The sequence below is a fragment of the Triturus cristatus genome, chromosome 4_1 (genome assembly GCF_964204655.1).
Source record: "Triturus cristatus chromosome 4_1, aTriCri1.1, whole genome shotgun sequence".
Classification (NCBI taxonomy): Eukaryota; Metazoa; Chordata; class Amphibia; order Caudata; family Salamandridae; genus Triturus; species Triturus cristatus.
The window spans coordinates 1,273,030,062-1,273,046,363 of NC_140585.1; positions in this window are offsets into that span (position 1 = coordinate 1,273,030,062).

Sequence of the window (16,302 nt, forward strand, 5' to 3'; positions counted from 1 at the left end):
AGCTGGTGGGCAGATTGGGATGTGTGTGCCATCAATACAGCCAATGACATGGGGGAACTGTGCCATGTGATAAAAGTCAGTTTTAGTTTTCTGCAGTTCAGCCTGTGTGTTTGGGAAGCTGATGTAGTGGTGCATTCTCTGCATCATGGCATCCAGGAACTTCCTGAAGAAACGGGACAGGCAACTCTGGGATACACCACCCACCGCAGCTATCACCACCTGATAACTGCCGGATGCCAGTAGATGTAGGCTGCAGAGCACCTGCACATGTGGTGGTATGGCATGCGCCCTTCTTGTTGGCTGGTCCAGGAGTGGGTGCAGGTCCCTTATCAGGTCCATGATGGTTTGGGGGTGTAGCCTGTACCTTTCATGTATCTCTGCATCAGTCAGTTGGAAGAGTGTGATGCGCTGTCTGTAGATGCGTTCCTCCCATCTCCATATCCTCCGACCTGCTGCCTGTAGACGTAGGCGCCTTTCAATGACATACAGAGCGGCCATGTTGTCCACGCTGTTGCATTTTGGGATTGCTTATATGGTCTGTTGATGGTTACCACCTGCTTTCACTCAGTGTTAATTACCAACTCTTAATTACCGATTTTCATGGATTTCTTCATTACCGATTTTACCTACATGTCATTTTCAGTTTTACCACTTCATATTTACCACTTCATATTTACCGATTCATATTTACCACTTCATATTTACCGATTCGGTAAATATGTATTCGGTAATTATGAATCGGTATTTACCGCTTCATATTTACCGAACACTGGTTTTTGGTCTCCTACATCTCACTTGTCTATATACCGGTCGGTAACGGCATATTTACAGAATTTCAGCCGTTACCGACCGGTATTAAGCTACCTACATGAGGCCCTAGATGAGGTGACGGCATTGACTTGTGCCTCGAAGTTCAATTTCTCATCAATAATGACACCCAAGTTCTTAGCCTTGGGAGCCGCCCCCCATTCGACCAGCCACTAGATCTGTGACCAGCTTGGGGAAAAGTTGCCAAACAGGACTATCTCAGTTTTTCCTGAGTTCTGCTTAAGGCAGTGTGAGCTCATCCTAGAGCAGACTGCCGACATGCACTCTCTAAATCTGTTGACCGGCGGCATACTGTTTTTAAAAACAGACGAGACAATTTGAGTGTCGTCTGCATTAGACGTTAGTGCCAAATCTAAGGATCTGATTAATGCTGCTAGTTCTGACACGTAAATATTAAAAAGGGTAGAACTCATAGAAGAGCCCTGTTGAACCCCGCAGGGGAGCACAAATGAATGGGATTCGTAGCTACCCAAGGCAATCGATTGTGTTCTACCAGATAGAAATGAGGAAACCAGTCCTAGAGCATTACCTGTGATGCCAATAGAAATCAGACGATTGAGTAGCTGATTATGATTGACCGTGTCGAACGCCGCTGACAGGTTGAGCAAAATAACAGCTGCTTCACCTCCTGCATCTAGAACTGCTCTAATATCGTCTGTGACTTTTATTAGGGCCGATTCAGTGCTATGTTCTTCCCTGAAACCAAATTGGGTCTCATCTAGGAAGTTAAGTTCGTGAAGATAGAATGTTAATGGATTGTTCATAACTTTTCCACCAGTTTGGCTGTGAGTGAAAGACGTGAAATGGGCCTATAGTTGTTCAGTTCAGTTGAATTGGCTGGATTTTTTCTAAAGAAGTAAAATTGATGCCCTTTTCCAGATGGATGGAAAGACACCTTCTGTGAGCATGGATTTGAAAATGGCAGTTAAATTTGGGCCAAGAATCTCAGGGGCCTGTATGAACATCATGGGGGAAGCGGGTCTTAGGGAGAGCCCGATATGGCCTACTGGATGAGAGTTGTTATCTCATCATTAGTTACTGGCCTCAATTCCGTGCATACAGGAGCACTTGAGGAACGCAAATTAACTGAAACAAGTGCCCCTGATCTGGTTATGTTGTCAAAAGTGACATAAATTTACTCCACCTTTTTAAAAAAAATGCTGAGTTAATGAATTCCAAAAAGCTTGTGAATGTTCGTTCGCACTTATTTCTGGGAGTGTGGACAATTTAGTCACTACCTGAAATGGTTCCCTAGTGGAGTTTTTTACCTACTCAATTTGTTTGGCGTAGTAGGAGCACTTTCCCATTAAAGTAAGATTTTTATATTCAGCTAGAAGAGTTTTATAACTGGAGAGCTCGCCTGCGTCATAGTTTGACCTCCAGCGTCTCCCCTGCTTTCTACATTCTTGTTTTTTAGCTCTGAGGATTTCTGAATACCACAGCGCTGACGGGGGTCTCTTGCTTGAGGCTTTTTTGTAGGGGGGAACCTTATCGGCAACCAATGTAAGCCAATGGTTAAACTGAGAGGAGGCAAGTACAGCCTTCTTTGACAGTTTAATTTGGGAGTGAGAAAGTTGGAGACTGAGCATGTTGTTACCAACCTGCTTCCAATTACAGTAAGATCTGGTAGATAGCTTAGAGGTGTTGGCCTGAACAGTAGGAGGACTACTCAACTAAAAAAAAAATGCAGAGTGGTCGGTCCAAGTTAGCGGCAAGATCTCTTTGATCTCAGTAAACTCGCTGTTAGTCAAGATTCCGTTTAGGGTGTGGCCAGCCCAATGCGTACGACTTGTGACCTTTTGGCTTAGACCTGCCATGGTAAAAATGTCGAGTAAGGAGGCCGTATTATTGTCGGTGTCATCTTTAAGATGAAAATTGAAGTCACCCAGAATATGAACAGTATTTTCAAGAGCACAGGTTTCAAGAAGTGAGTTAAGATAAGGAACCCATTTTTGGCCCCTGGCGGGCGATAAAGTAGTACCACTTTAAAGAGAGACAACTAGCTATTTTCAGATTGAAAAGAATGGCTTCACTGTCTTGCGAGGATATAGGCTCGAAATAGGCTTTATAATTGTCGCGATAAATCAACTCGAGTCCGCCTCCTTTTTTAGGGGTTCTATCAAGTCTGAACACCGTGAACCCTTGTGGGACAGCAGCGCAGAAGTTTTGTCCTGCTGCCTGATCATCCCAAGTTTCTGAAATGAAAAGCATATCTATGTTCTGAGCATTTATCAGCTTGGTCATATCCAACATATGTTTAGGCAGAGACCGGGTGTTAATAAGGGCACCGCGCTTTACATAAGGAGCTATAGCAGTGTCTGTCATAGGTGGCAGATTAGAAAGGAGAGGCAAGTGGTGTGTTAAATTCCGAGACAGAGAAAAACCACAGTTAGCACAGCTGTCGGCTTCTTAAAAAGCAGCGTGCCAGGGTTGAGGCATGCACATTTTCTGGGCCAAATGGAAGGTAAAGGATTCAGTTCACGCAGTTCCTTACCTGCTTTCAACTTGCGTGATGTTGTCTGATTACAGAAATGAGCAGCATCCCTGCCACTTGGCGCGATTCGGGTGCGGACGGGCTCAGACGGGTTTGCCTTTGTGCCTGCTGCGTGGATACCAGGAAAACAGGAGGGCAAAGTAATGTGGGCATAAAACTGGGGTCCCCCAACCCCCAAAACTAAAAACAGGCTCCCCTGCAAAAGCTGATTACTGGTAAAGAAATACAAATACAAATACAAACCAATAGTGCAAAACGAAAATATAAAATGATTAAAAACGGGAGATTTACTCCCTTTCAAGATGGCACACAAACGTTTAGGGATCCAGGCACATCCCAAATGGCAAAGTGCCTACAAGGAAAGATATGAGGGCGAGGTCCTGCTCAGGAGGAGCTGCACAGATGCGCCAAGTTCTGCATGACATAGGTGGCCCTTAGAGGGGGCGGATACCAGGAAAAAAGGTGGGCAAGGTCATGCAAAATCCCTATTTCATATTCTTATTTCAGAACCAGCTGCTGATTTTGTTTTTAATATTTAAACAGGTAATGTGACGTGATTGGATTCCAAAAAATTTCAAAGGGAGAGAAAACCTTTTCGATTACCAATTCCTACTATAGTAGAGTATCCTAATATCTTATTAAGAGATCTCATCAGATGATAAATCACTGTATGTCACTCATCTATCCTACCGAAGTACTAATTTGCATATCAAACTATTTTTAAATTATAAATAACCCCAAAGTGTAATCCTAGTTTCTGTATAATTATCCCAAATATCCATTGAATTATATCGTTGTTGATTACCTATAACATACAGCTCTCTTTCCTCTTATCGAGCTACACAATATTACTGGAGCAGTGCTCAAAATTACTTTTCATGGGTGTGAGCATCTCCGCGGTCATTGTGACCCATCAACAAAAAGAAGGTAAGAATGCACATAAGCAAAACTTCAGAACACTGGCATAATCTGAAGGGGGTGTGAATTAAAACATGACTGTCAGGTAAAGGCCGGGATCCTGCGGGTATAAATGCTTACTTGCTGCCGGGTCACACTGCACAGTTCCCTTGGGTCTCCACTCACCATTCTGTTGAAAGGACAGCTTACACAACAGCTGGTGCAACCCAAAACTAGTGCTTTCTCACTAAATCTCTCCTCAGGCAGGCTGCTTAATGACTCTCTTGGGCAAGGGCATGTTCGCACCGAGCTCCCATGCACGAGCTGAAATATGCAGTCTAATAACATCATTGTGTGATCAGAATTCAAAGCAGAGTGGCAACGTACAATTATGTCATAATTCCATGACCTGTTTTTTAAATTTTACTGTGTTTTTTATTAAGGTTTGGTTTTTCCTGCTGCAAAAAAAAAAAGAATGCGGGGACCGTTCACATTTTTTAAGTGGTCTGATGCTTCAGAGACTTTGATTATTTTCATGTGCTGGAGAGAGCTGGATAAGATGTATGTGTTCTTAAAAGAGAATTTAGGGCCAATTGCAAAACGAGAGATTTGTTTTACTTTTTCATATGTGCCATTAAATTGTACTAGATAGGCAAGCGGAGAGTTAGAATTCAAAATGGTTGCCTTAAAGATGCCACAAACTGCGCATACTGTGATAACCGGCCAAGCAGAAGAGTGCTTTTTAGATGATATGTTGAGAAATCCGCTATCTAAAAAGGCCGGCAATACTTTTTCTGCTTTCTTTTTAAATTATTATTTGGGGGATATGTTCAAGGAAGTGGTGGAGTGAGGCGTTAGCCGTCATCGCTTAATGCCTCACTCCGCCACTTCAGAAATACAAGGCTGCACCATATTTACAAGGATATGTGGCAGCCTTGCGTTTCCCCCTGTGCTGGCGCTATAGTTACCAGTGTAGCCCCAACGCTGGCACCCTGCACCATAGTGTAAGGGTGTCTACGTGCAGGGGAACAATTGTTTATGTACAGGAAGGTGCCCCTTCCTGTACATAAACAATCTTTAAATGCCATGTTGTCACTTCTATGTGTGCTGCTTAATCACAAATGGAACTCACAAAATTGCTTTTTTTTTTAAAGAGTGTTTATGTTCAGGAAGGGACACCTTCCAGTACATAAACAATCCAAGGCATTTTGCTTTTTCCATGTGTGCTGCACAAGGCAAAAACGAGTAGAAATAATGTATTTCTTCTCATTTGGCCAAGTTAAGATCAGGTTTGTTGCTGCCTCCTATTTATGCTGCCCTTGTAAATAGGGGGCTGCATCTAAATCAATGGGTGTTGCGGCCGAACACCCACCACAACACCCACTGTTATCCCTTTCACACTAAGCATAGCATGAAAGGGGCCCTTATTTACAAGGCAGCGTTAAGCCATGTTAAGTGGCTTAATGCTGCCTTGTAAATAAGGCAATGCCCCTATTGCATCAGAAAAAGTGAGGTTCCTGTGACGAGAGGGGCTTGTACATATGCCCCCTTGTCTCTTAAAATTGTTTGTGAGAACCGCAAGACATCTGTGCTCCGCTCCCCACTCTGTTTACGTCCGTAGATGCCCAAGGGTTTCCACCAGTCTATCGTGTTTTAGATTTTGCTTAAAGACAGCTTTACCTGTGTGTGGACATGGACAGTAATTGTCTACAATAAAAGAAAAAAAAGATAGAGGAGGGTTTGTGTTGGCCTCTTGCTTCTGATTCAATGGCTTTCGTCTGTAATATTATTTTCATCCCCCTTTGCCGAAGGAAACAAGCTTTGGCAAAGCCAATAGTTTGACACTTGCATTTTTAAAGGCGAGACCTTTTGGTTTTGCCAATGCTAGTTTTGTATTGATTTTTTGTAATTTGAACATTTCAGGAGTCTCTGAGTGCTTGCAGTCGAAATCTGAAAATAAAATGATTGAATTCATGCTCAGATGCATTAGAAAAAATAAAAGACTATATTATCTGCAACCGACAGGGTGATCAGAGAGAAAAAATAATATATCAAATGAAAGAGATGTGCTCTGTAGCACAAGTAAAGGCTACTGCATTAGGATGGAAATCTAGTGGAGTAACTTTTGTTAATGTGAATCATCATATTAAAGTAATAACCCAGGATACATTTACAATTGACCATTGCATCCTATTTTGAAATTATGAGTACCAGCCTGCTTCCCTGGTTTGCTCATGATGTCAGCGTGAACTGGGATGGACTGTGAAAGTTCACCAGGACTCCACTTTATGGCATGTACAGCAAGTACTAGCGTGTGTGCTAGGGAATACTGGAACTAAGAGCGTCATATACAAAAAAATATTTGTGTTCATTAGCAAAGCCTGCTGTGCTGTACACAATTGTTTTGGACTTTTTAAAGTGAAAAACCAAAGTCACAATTTGCAAATGGCATTGTAATTCAAAATGTTCATGTTTGCAATGTGAAATGAAAACAGAATGCGAAAGGGGTGTCCCACCATCCTTGTAACTTGCAAGGTTAAGAATCAGTGGTTTGCAGCTGCTACTGTGGCCACAAACTATTATAGGGACACAAAAATCCAAAAGGGATGGTATCCATTTGCAAATTGGAAATCGTCCTTGAGGCTTAGCTTCCAGTGTGTTATTATAGGTTCTGGGTATTGGAGATCCCAGGCACTGCTGCATGCTCCTCCAAAGTACCTTAGCATGTTGCTATTATTTTGCTTGTAGCCTCTGTCCCTTTTAGGAGCCGAGGTTGCAATGTTGGCATTAAGCTGAGGCAGATCTGTTGTCCCTCGCAAGCCTCAATCACAGCATTCACAGTTATTCCTTAGATATGCAGAGCGGATCCAACCTCATTAACTCCTTCAGTGCCCATGACGAGATGGTCTCGTCATGGAGCGCGGTTGCGCTGTGCCCATGACGAGACTATCTCGTCATGAACCCCGCCCGCTAATGAAAGGGCCGGCACAGGGCGGGGAAAGGGCGGGGCACTCAAGGGGTTAATATACATGAGGCAGACATTCAGCGCATATTCAAGAATGACCATTTACCAAAGAGAAGAATTAGAACACCTGCCCGTAGTGGCAAAAAAACCCCACGGGTTGCATTGCACCACTCCACGAAAACAGCAACTTCTCTGCCATCAGGTTCTTCCTATATTGGACCCTAGAATTAGAGGGGTGGAGCACTATTATATCAGACACTTTCTCCGGGGTGCTCAGCGAGTGCTCTTGAAAGAAGCTCCACCAGCTTTGGGCTAACTGATAGCTCTATCCAGAATGTGAAATGGGCAGCATCAACCTGCTGGGACAAATTTTTTTTTTTTATTAAGTTATTTTTATTGTCATTTCCCTTATTTTGTATATTGTATACAGCAACAAATGTCATTATCAAAGACATGAACTTGTTGCACATGAGGTACATTCAATAAGTCAATAGGGAAAGCATACTTTCAACACCAATGAAGTCAATTGAGTGACCACGGATAACACCAGGATCTAATAACATAGACATTATATCCCAACTGAGTGTTCACCAGAATCGTAAATATATATATATTTTCTCCACCAAACACCCAGATCTTTGGGAATGCACACGACAGCTTGCCTCCCGTGCGGGCCTTCATTTCCATCTCTCCTCAGCATTCCAGAAAGCATTGATGCCTGATGCGTTTCGAGGCTAACGAGCCTCTTCCTCAAAGGCTGCTTGTTTGCATACAAGGCGCGGTGAGTGCTCTTCTTCTTTTCAAATATGCAGCACAATTTGATTGGCTAAGTGCGATATGATTTCATTGGTTAAGTACATTTTTACTTCCATGCTGCATTATGAGACATGTGGTCCCGAGAGCGATAGCAATTTATTCCCTTAGTGGGTCCCATGCGCCTTTGTACAATTAAAGCGGAATTAAAATCCTTAGTAGGTTCCAGAAATGTCGGGGAGGGACAATTACATAATGGCTCACTGTGCTTCACCGTGTGTATATAGTTACACTCCTCAGCCTCTCTTTCTTTATGGAGATGGTGCTATTCCCTCACGGCAGGGCTGCCGCGCTCATATTTCCTCCAGCAAACACCCAGATCTTTGGGAATGCACACGACAAGCAGCCTTTGAGGAAGAGGCTCGTTAGCCTCGAAACGCGTCAGGCATCAATGCTTTCTGGAATGCTGAGGAGAGATGGAAATGAAGACCCGCACGGGAGGCAAGCTGTCGTGTGCATTCCCAAAGATCTGGGTGTTTGGTGGAGAATATATATATATTTATATATTTATATTTATTACCCACTGGCGGTCGCCAGTAGGTAGTTATAGTTAAGACCTATTATCCATAGGAAAAGCGTTTTTTGATTTGCCAATATCTTTGGCGCCGTTTGATGAATCTTTGCGAATTTTTCAAAACTAATGGTTCCCTCAGGTCAGCTCGTGTCTTGAAAGTTTTGGAGTGGTTCGTCAGGCAGGGGCTAAGAAAAAAGGAAGGTCCCAAAATGCGTTTTCCCCATGTTAATTTCCATAGGGAATTTGAAATATGCTACAGCCCGAACTGCTGAACGGAATTACACCAAATTTGGCAAAAAGGTAGGTCTTGGTCCAGAAAGCGTGCTTTTTAAAAAATGTTGTAAATCCATTCAGTAGTTGCTGAGAAATTAAAAAAAATAAAATATATGTATCTGAGCACCGAGGAGGATTCGCGAACCCTCCCGGGAACGAGCTTCACTCTGGTTGGCTGTCAACTCTCCAAACCAGGAAGGGAAGTGTTGGCAGCCATTTTGTAACTCGGTAACCGAGTCACAAGAAAAAGGGTGGAAAAAAGGTGAAAAACAAGAAAAGGGGGCAGGGTAGAAACACCCTGACCCCCTAGGCCTGCTCAGGAGGTCCCACAAGGACCCACAGAGCCAAAAAAGCATATCTTTTTTTTTTTAAACGGCCGAATTAGCGCTGTGTGTGTGAATCCGGCTGAAATCTTTAAAAAAAACAAGAAGCTTCCCCTCTTAGTTATCAGTAAGCCCCCGGGTGGGCCAGGTCCCGGGGGCAATGTGTGATTAATTAGTGGGGACCCGCGAGGACCATACAGCCCCGGTGACCGCCACCTCTCCAGGGCTTTATTGATTATGTGCAGGGGGCCCGCAGCCCCCTCTGCAGCCCCAGGGACCTCCACCCCCCAGGGGCTTCTAAAATAAATGAGTGGGGTGGGCTCCTGCCCCCCCACACTGCCCCGGGAACCGCCAACTTACCGGGGCATTTATTAATATGGGTCGGGGACCGCCACCTCTCCGGGGCTTAAATGAAAATAAAGAAGTGGGGGGATCCTGCCCCCCACACTGCCCCGGGGTGCGAACCCCCGGGCCCCGGGGACCACCACCTCCCCGGGCCTTTAAACACTTGGGAGGGGGACGCGCGGCACCCCTCTTGGAGCCCTTGATGGCCCTGGGGACCACCAACCCCAGGACCAGCTCCTACAATGCCCCAGGGTGCCCACCCCCAGGACATTGCCGTTTGCTATGACAGGGCCGAAGCACGGCTCCTGCCCTGCCATAGCAAACTCTGCTTTGGTTTTTGGACGCGAGAGCAGGAAAGCTGTTGCTTTTGCACAAGGGGAGCTGCATGTCAGCAGCTCCCCTTGTGCAATGGCAATGCCAGCTCCCACAGGAGGCGGGGAGCTGGCTGGGACCGTGGGGGCATTGGGGCTCCCCTCACGGTCCCCAACAGTGAGGCCAGGCCCCATGGGGCCAGAAGTGGCCTGGGAGGGCGGCCCCCTTCCCTTTCTTTTTTTTAATAAAAAAGGGGTCAGGCCCTGGGGGATGGGGTCCCTAGGTCCAAGAAAATGCCAAAAGAAGGGGGCCACAAAGCCCCTCTTCTAAAAAATAATATTAAAAATAAAGTTTGCACTGTCAGCATTCCGTCCATCAACTGTTTCATTTGCACTGCTCTTTGAGTAGGGCTGGGTAGGAATGGTTTGCCCACTCCTGAGTGCGCAGAGAGTGTTTGGTCGACCCCCCCATGACCCCTCGCACCCACCCCTCCAACCGCAGGCAATGCCAGCCGCTACTGGTGACAATGAATGGCGCAGGCCAGGGACTGAAGGGTGAACGCAAATAGGAGTGGGGAGAGGGGCCACCTCTGCCTCATGTCGCGATCAATGGAAAAAGCCAATAATGATGCCCCATTCACCCTGTGGCAATTGGCGCTCCTGCTGGGGCCATTGTTGGGGCCAAAGCCCTGAACTTTATGTTCAGAATTAAAGCGGGTACGGCACCTAAATATCTTCGAGCCCTAGCCCACCCCTACACTCCCAAGCGTAACCTTCGGTCGCAGTCGGCAGCCTTTTTCTGTGTGGCGAGATTCAAACGGGCGAGAGTAGGTGGCAGATCTTTCGCCCATCTGGGACCATCCCTCTGGAACACGCTCCCTCCCTTCATCCGAAAGGAGGAAAATTATGCCAGGTTTAGAAAGCATGTTAAGACCTGGCTATTTGAACAATAAATCTCAATAGCCAATACCCTTTCTCCTGTCTTCTAACTAGCTGTGTCTGGCGCCGGGAAACCCTTTTTGGGTAGCTGTTGCGCCCTACAAATTGAAAAAATAAATAAATAAATAAATTGTTAACCAAAGAGAATATTTCTGCAAGTACCAGGAAAGAACAGGCACAAAACACAGCAATGTTCCCAAGTGGGAGCAAAGAGAGGAGTCCAGCAAACTGGATGTGGGGATGGGAAAGGAGATGACGGTTGAAAAGGAGCACTGTGGATGGAAGGTAGAGATGTGTGCATACATTGGACATTGCTGTCTGCACTCCTGGAGCAGAAAGATTGGAAAGACTGGTATCATGCTCATAACCCTGTATGGAAAGAATATTGTGTTTGCTTTTGCTTTGGAAAATAACTGTTTATAACTCACCGTACTATTATGATTTTGCTGTTTATATATACCACATAACTGAATTGTCCCTCACAGATACATAACATGTGTTAGCGTCGGAAGCTCAGTAGTATGCATTTTTGTGGCAACTGCTATGAGGATTCCACACTTTGATCCACAGATTACACACAGGTCTGTGCAGGGGAGGCTCATTCCAAATTGTTTTTCTGGGACACGACTTTGGTGTTGTTGGCATGCTGCTTTTTGCTGCACCAGGACTATCTGGTCTTGCTAACTGGACAAAGGGTATAATTGGAAACTGGTGACCTGAGTAGCCATGAACACTCAGTAGTTTGAATTGAACTTTACTACAGCAGTTTGTTTTCAAAGAATAAACAGGTGATGATACCAAACACCATTTTACTTCAGGGAGCTGCTAATGTCTAATAAAGCACCACCCATACAGTAGGAGGAGCCAGGGATGGCAGCCTGATTGACGATGGGCCTAATGCACTCCAGGATATGGACAGTGTGCGGCATCACAACCACCTACTTGTGCTACCACGTCTGCTGAACACGGTTTGCAGTCCTGGGGCTCACCTAGGAAGGTATTCAGATAGGGGATGTGCATTTCCTGGGAGGTCGTTCAACGATCCTGAGTATTGATGAGTGGCCCATTGTGTGCTGACCCCAATTAGAAGCAATGTACATGAGAACCATATGTGTTGGGTTGCTCCACAGTTGGCGCATGTTTACTGTGATCCCACCCATGCCCCCTTTCTGAGAGCTGAATAATTCTAAAATGGGAAAACTCATAGACGGAGATCTGTCCCAAGGACAATGACAGTGGGAGATCTGCACTGAGCGCAACATGGAGGGGTGTATGTAAGACTGCAGTGAGACTTGGCTCTGACCCCTGGTGGATGCGCAGCAAAGGCTCCCATCCAAACCGAGATCTGAGAGAAGGTGGGGGTGATTGCTCATGTTTTTTGGGCATATTTTCAACCACCCACTGAGGGCCACCTACTGCACACCCTGATTATCTGTGAAAAGGGCAGAGGAGGAAAGGTCTGATGATGGAGACAAACCGCATGGACATGTTTGGAGAGGAATAGGCTTTCGGGGTGTTATTTTTGTTGGTGCAATCTTCATCAATCTTGCTGAGAGGCTCAAAAAAATCTGCATATGGCCACAGACTAGAGGATAGCGCCTTAGCAAATACACTGATGAGGTGGAATGAAGCACAAAAAGAAGGTTTTAAGGGATAAGAGAGGTGATGGTATTGGATATTTTTTGTGCTCTCGCTTACTAGAAGCGGAGCAGAGTTTACTATGCCTTGGTGGGAGTAGTGAAGCTCCCACCAAACCACAGCAAACTGCAGTGTCCTGAGGGTGGACACCCTGGGACATTGCAGGAGCCAGCTCTGGGGGTGGCGGTCCCCAGGGTCATCAAGGTCTCCAAGAGGGGGCCCCAAGCTGCAGGGGGGTCTGTACAGCCTCCCAAGTTTTGTAAACATTAAGCCCCAGGGAGTGGTGGTCCCAGGGGCTGGGGGGACCGAGAGGCACGAGAGGCCCCCCTATGGACAAAATAAAGGCTCACCATCTGCTTCCCAGGGGGGCACAAAGATTGATCAGGCTTGTGGGTGAGGGGAGCAAAAGCCTTTGTCCAAGGGCCCACTCTCCCAAAATTCCTGTTTTCTAGTGGGTTGATCCCTGCTTGGGCTCGCTCTCCTATGGCAATCCCCAAGCAGGGATCCACTGGGAAGATATTATTGGAAAGGTGAGATTCTACCTTTTCCACTGATACCTCTCCCACCCCAATCAGTGCTCGGGCTGAGAAATGCCCCATGAGCACTGATCCAGTGAAAGTAAATGAGCACATTGGCTTGTTTAACTTTCACTTTAGTGTAACGACGTCAGCGCATCCTGTGTGCTGATTGTCGTTACACCCCAAAAAAAAGAGTCCTGACTGCTCAGGAAACTTGAGAGGGGCCTTTAGGTGCCTCTCCAGTGTTAGACAATGGCCGACAAATTCCCCGGGGCAGTAGTGCGGCTCTTGCCCGCACCAAAAGGGTTAAATACATATGGGTTCATTTTCCTATAAAATTCCATGGAAGGAAAACAACAAATAGGAATGTTGTACTTTTAATGTTTATGCTAGAAATGTACCTCCCCTTTCCATCTGGTAATCAGGGTGGGATGAAGGAGAAGAGAGTATGTTTTATTGGATTTGTGTAAAGTAATGCTTGTTGCGACCGGTAGCAGTAGGGCCTCGTCTAATTTTGAGCACCAATAACATAGGTGCAAGGATGTGTAAGTTCCTGTGCTGGATGCCATTCAGCCTTCCTGTGGCAGTAATCAGACACACAGAGAAAAGGACCTGACAAGAAACTTCCTCACCAGAGCTTTAGAAACTGTAGTCCTTCCTTCACACTTCCCATTTTCTAAACTACCAGTGCTCAGGAAGAACAAGTAATTAGCAGCCTCTCCTTAAGGAGGGCCTAATTGAATTTCTAAGGGCAGTCCAGTCTCCATTTCTTCTCACTCCAGGACCTGGTTTCCACCCTTAGGCCATGCAAATGCAGGCAATACACTTCCACTGTCTGGGAAGGTGATTGTGTCTGTTACTACACCAACATTTGGCCAAGTTCTGCAGAAAGCCTAGTGCCTCCATCTGTAGAGACAGCAGGGTTTTCACCTCTCCCCACAGTGGCAAGAGTCGGACTGGAGGGCTCTAAACACATCTACATTTCTACAAAATATGTTTTACATTAATAATCCAGGTTAAGGGTCAGAGTGCACCCCGGGCGTCTGCAGAGCTCTCCACTGAGAAAAGTCCCTGTGTGACTCATGTGCTGAGGCTGGAGGGGCTGGGGCTAGCTGCAGCATTCTCAAAACTGCAGTGCATATATGCATTGTGCAGTAAGTCAGCACTCCTTGGGATACACATTCTCTTACTGCCTTCAAGTATCTGCAAACTGTGCACCAAACCATTGAGTCCTCTTACTAAGATTTGAGCCTGTGATGGACAGATTATAGACACATCTCTAAAGGAGGCACATTAACCCTCTGAGCTATTTTATGACTATATAAACTTGTGAACTGCAGATTAAACACCGATCTTTGGATCTGTAACCCACTTAGCTATCTCAGCAGTAATACACTCGCCAAGCAGCCACAATTTATAATACATCTCTGTGAGTTAACATAGGGTAATAGAGAGTTAGTCTATGGGAAAGAGAGAGAAGTGTATAATCAAAGGGGGGACGTCAGAGCTGGTTATTTATCGAGGTCCTGTTCCTGTGCTCCAAGGCATGTCAGTAAATATCAGAAGGGAATCTGGGGGGATCTGCAAGTACTTGCAGATCCCCACAGATACCATCCTCAATTGTGTAGATAGTCATTGTAACTTTCTACTCAGGACCATAGAGAGGAACTGTTCCCTTCTGATATTTAAAGAGAGAGAAGTGTCACACCCATGACAAAAGCTCTGAAGTCTTAGATGGCACAACATCACCGACAAAGGTAAACAAGCTTGTGTGGCGAATAACCGTCCGCCTTTGGTATCTTGGCACAAGCATCAAGGCCTTCCTGAAAGCATATTCATGTGATATTTGTGTAACAAGTAACCAAACAACTCTACAGTAAAGAAACAGAGAAATTAAACCACCCTACCCACATAGAATTTAAAAAGACAAAAAATGCATGAAGAAAATTTTCTGAAAAGTGCTTAAATCAGATATAATTATCTAAAGTGATAACACATCCCATGGAAAATGCAAAAAAGTGTCTAGGAATCTCCAGACTGTTGTCCAGATTCTTGACGGCCATTATGGCCAACCCAGACGTGAACAGTCAGGGTGTCCCAGATGAAAATGTGTACTTTCTTGCTTGAAAACATTTTCACCTACAAGCTGTAGGTTGAAAAGGCTTCATACGTTCGGGTACTAAGAGTAAGCAGTCCCAATGTAGGCCTAATCTTCCCACCATAAATCTCTGGAATAAAAACAGGTGGCCAGTGTATAGGCAGCCATTATGGCCAACCCACAGGTGAACAGTCAGTTTGTTCCAGGCGAAAATGTCTACTTTCTTGCTTGAAACATTTTCACCTACAAGCTGTAGGTTGAAAAGGCTTCATACGTTCGGGTACAAAGAGTAAGAAGTTACACTCTAGGTTTAAACATCCCACCATAAATCCCTGGAATAAAATGATAAGATTAAGTCACCAATTGTGTGCCTTTTACAGATATACTTGGCTGGTTGCATTGGTACTCCAGGAGTGATTTGTTTTCTAATTCCAAAGTTTCGAACAACTTCTTGTAGCGCTGTCAACTTAGTGGAAAGTACTCATATTTAGAAATCGTCTTCCCCACACTCTAGTACACTTTTCCCATTTGCAGAAAAGTACCTACCGTTCTTGCTGCTACCCAGGAAAGGCCGGGTTCTAATTGGTTCACAGGATTTCTTCCATCCTGACAACAACATTCTCGGTCTTTGAAACTTTGCCAGTCTTAAGGGTAATTTCAGAGCGAAAATTAACTTCTTTTGCAGGAACTTTCCACCTTTAGCCCAGTGGGTGACTTGAGAATGGCACACAAAATATGGATGCCTTTTGAAAATAATTGGATCGCAAAGATGTTACAGGAGGCTAATTGAGAAGATCGGTCTTGGGGATGACATCCCCTTTATCATTTTATGTAATTAGTCATTTGAAGTTGCAGCTGGCAGGTAGAGTTAATTTAAGGTGTGAATGGGCCTTGATCACAGACAAAAAATATGGATGCCTTTTGAAAATATTTTTTATCGAACTCATGCAGAACATAATGCTTAAAAGACAACAGATAATATGTATTTTCTGCTCATGATACCCAGGAACAGCAAATTAAAATAATAGCAAAAAATTACAGGTTTGATTATACTGATTTCAGTTGGAATATATCCTTTTGCAGGAGGCTTTATGAAAAGCATGCCTTGTAAAACAACAGGGCTAATTTTAGAGGAAGATAGGTCAAAAATAGACTTCCCTCCTACATATCTGTATTCTGTACAATGTTCAGGGGTCAGTGACAGAAATAGCAGTGGGGAAAAAGATGACTGTCCTTTAAAGGAGTACCTGTGAGTGAGAAGAGGTAAAAAACGCTGGCTAACCTGAGCTAAATATATGAGAGGAACACAGAAAAAATAAAAAAAATTGTGACAGTTAATATTCCTA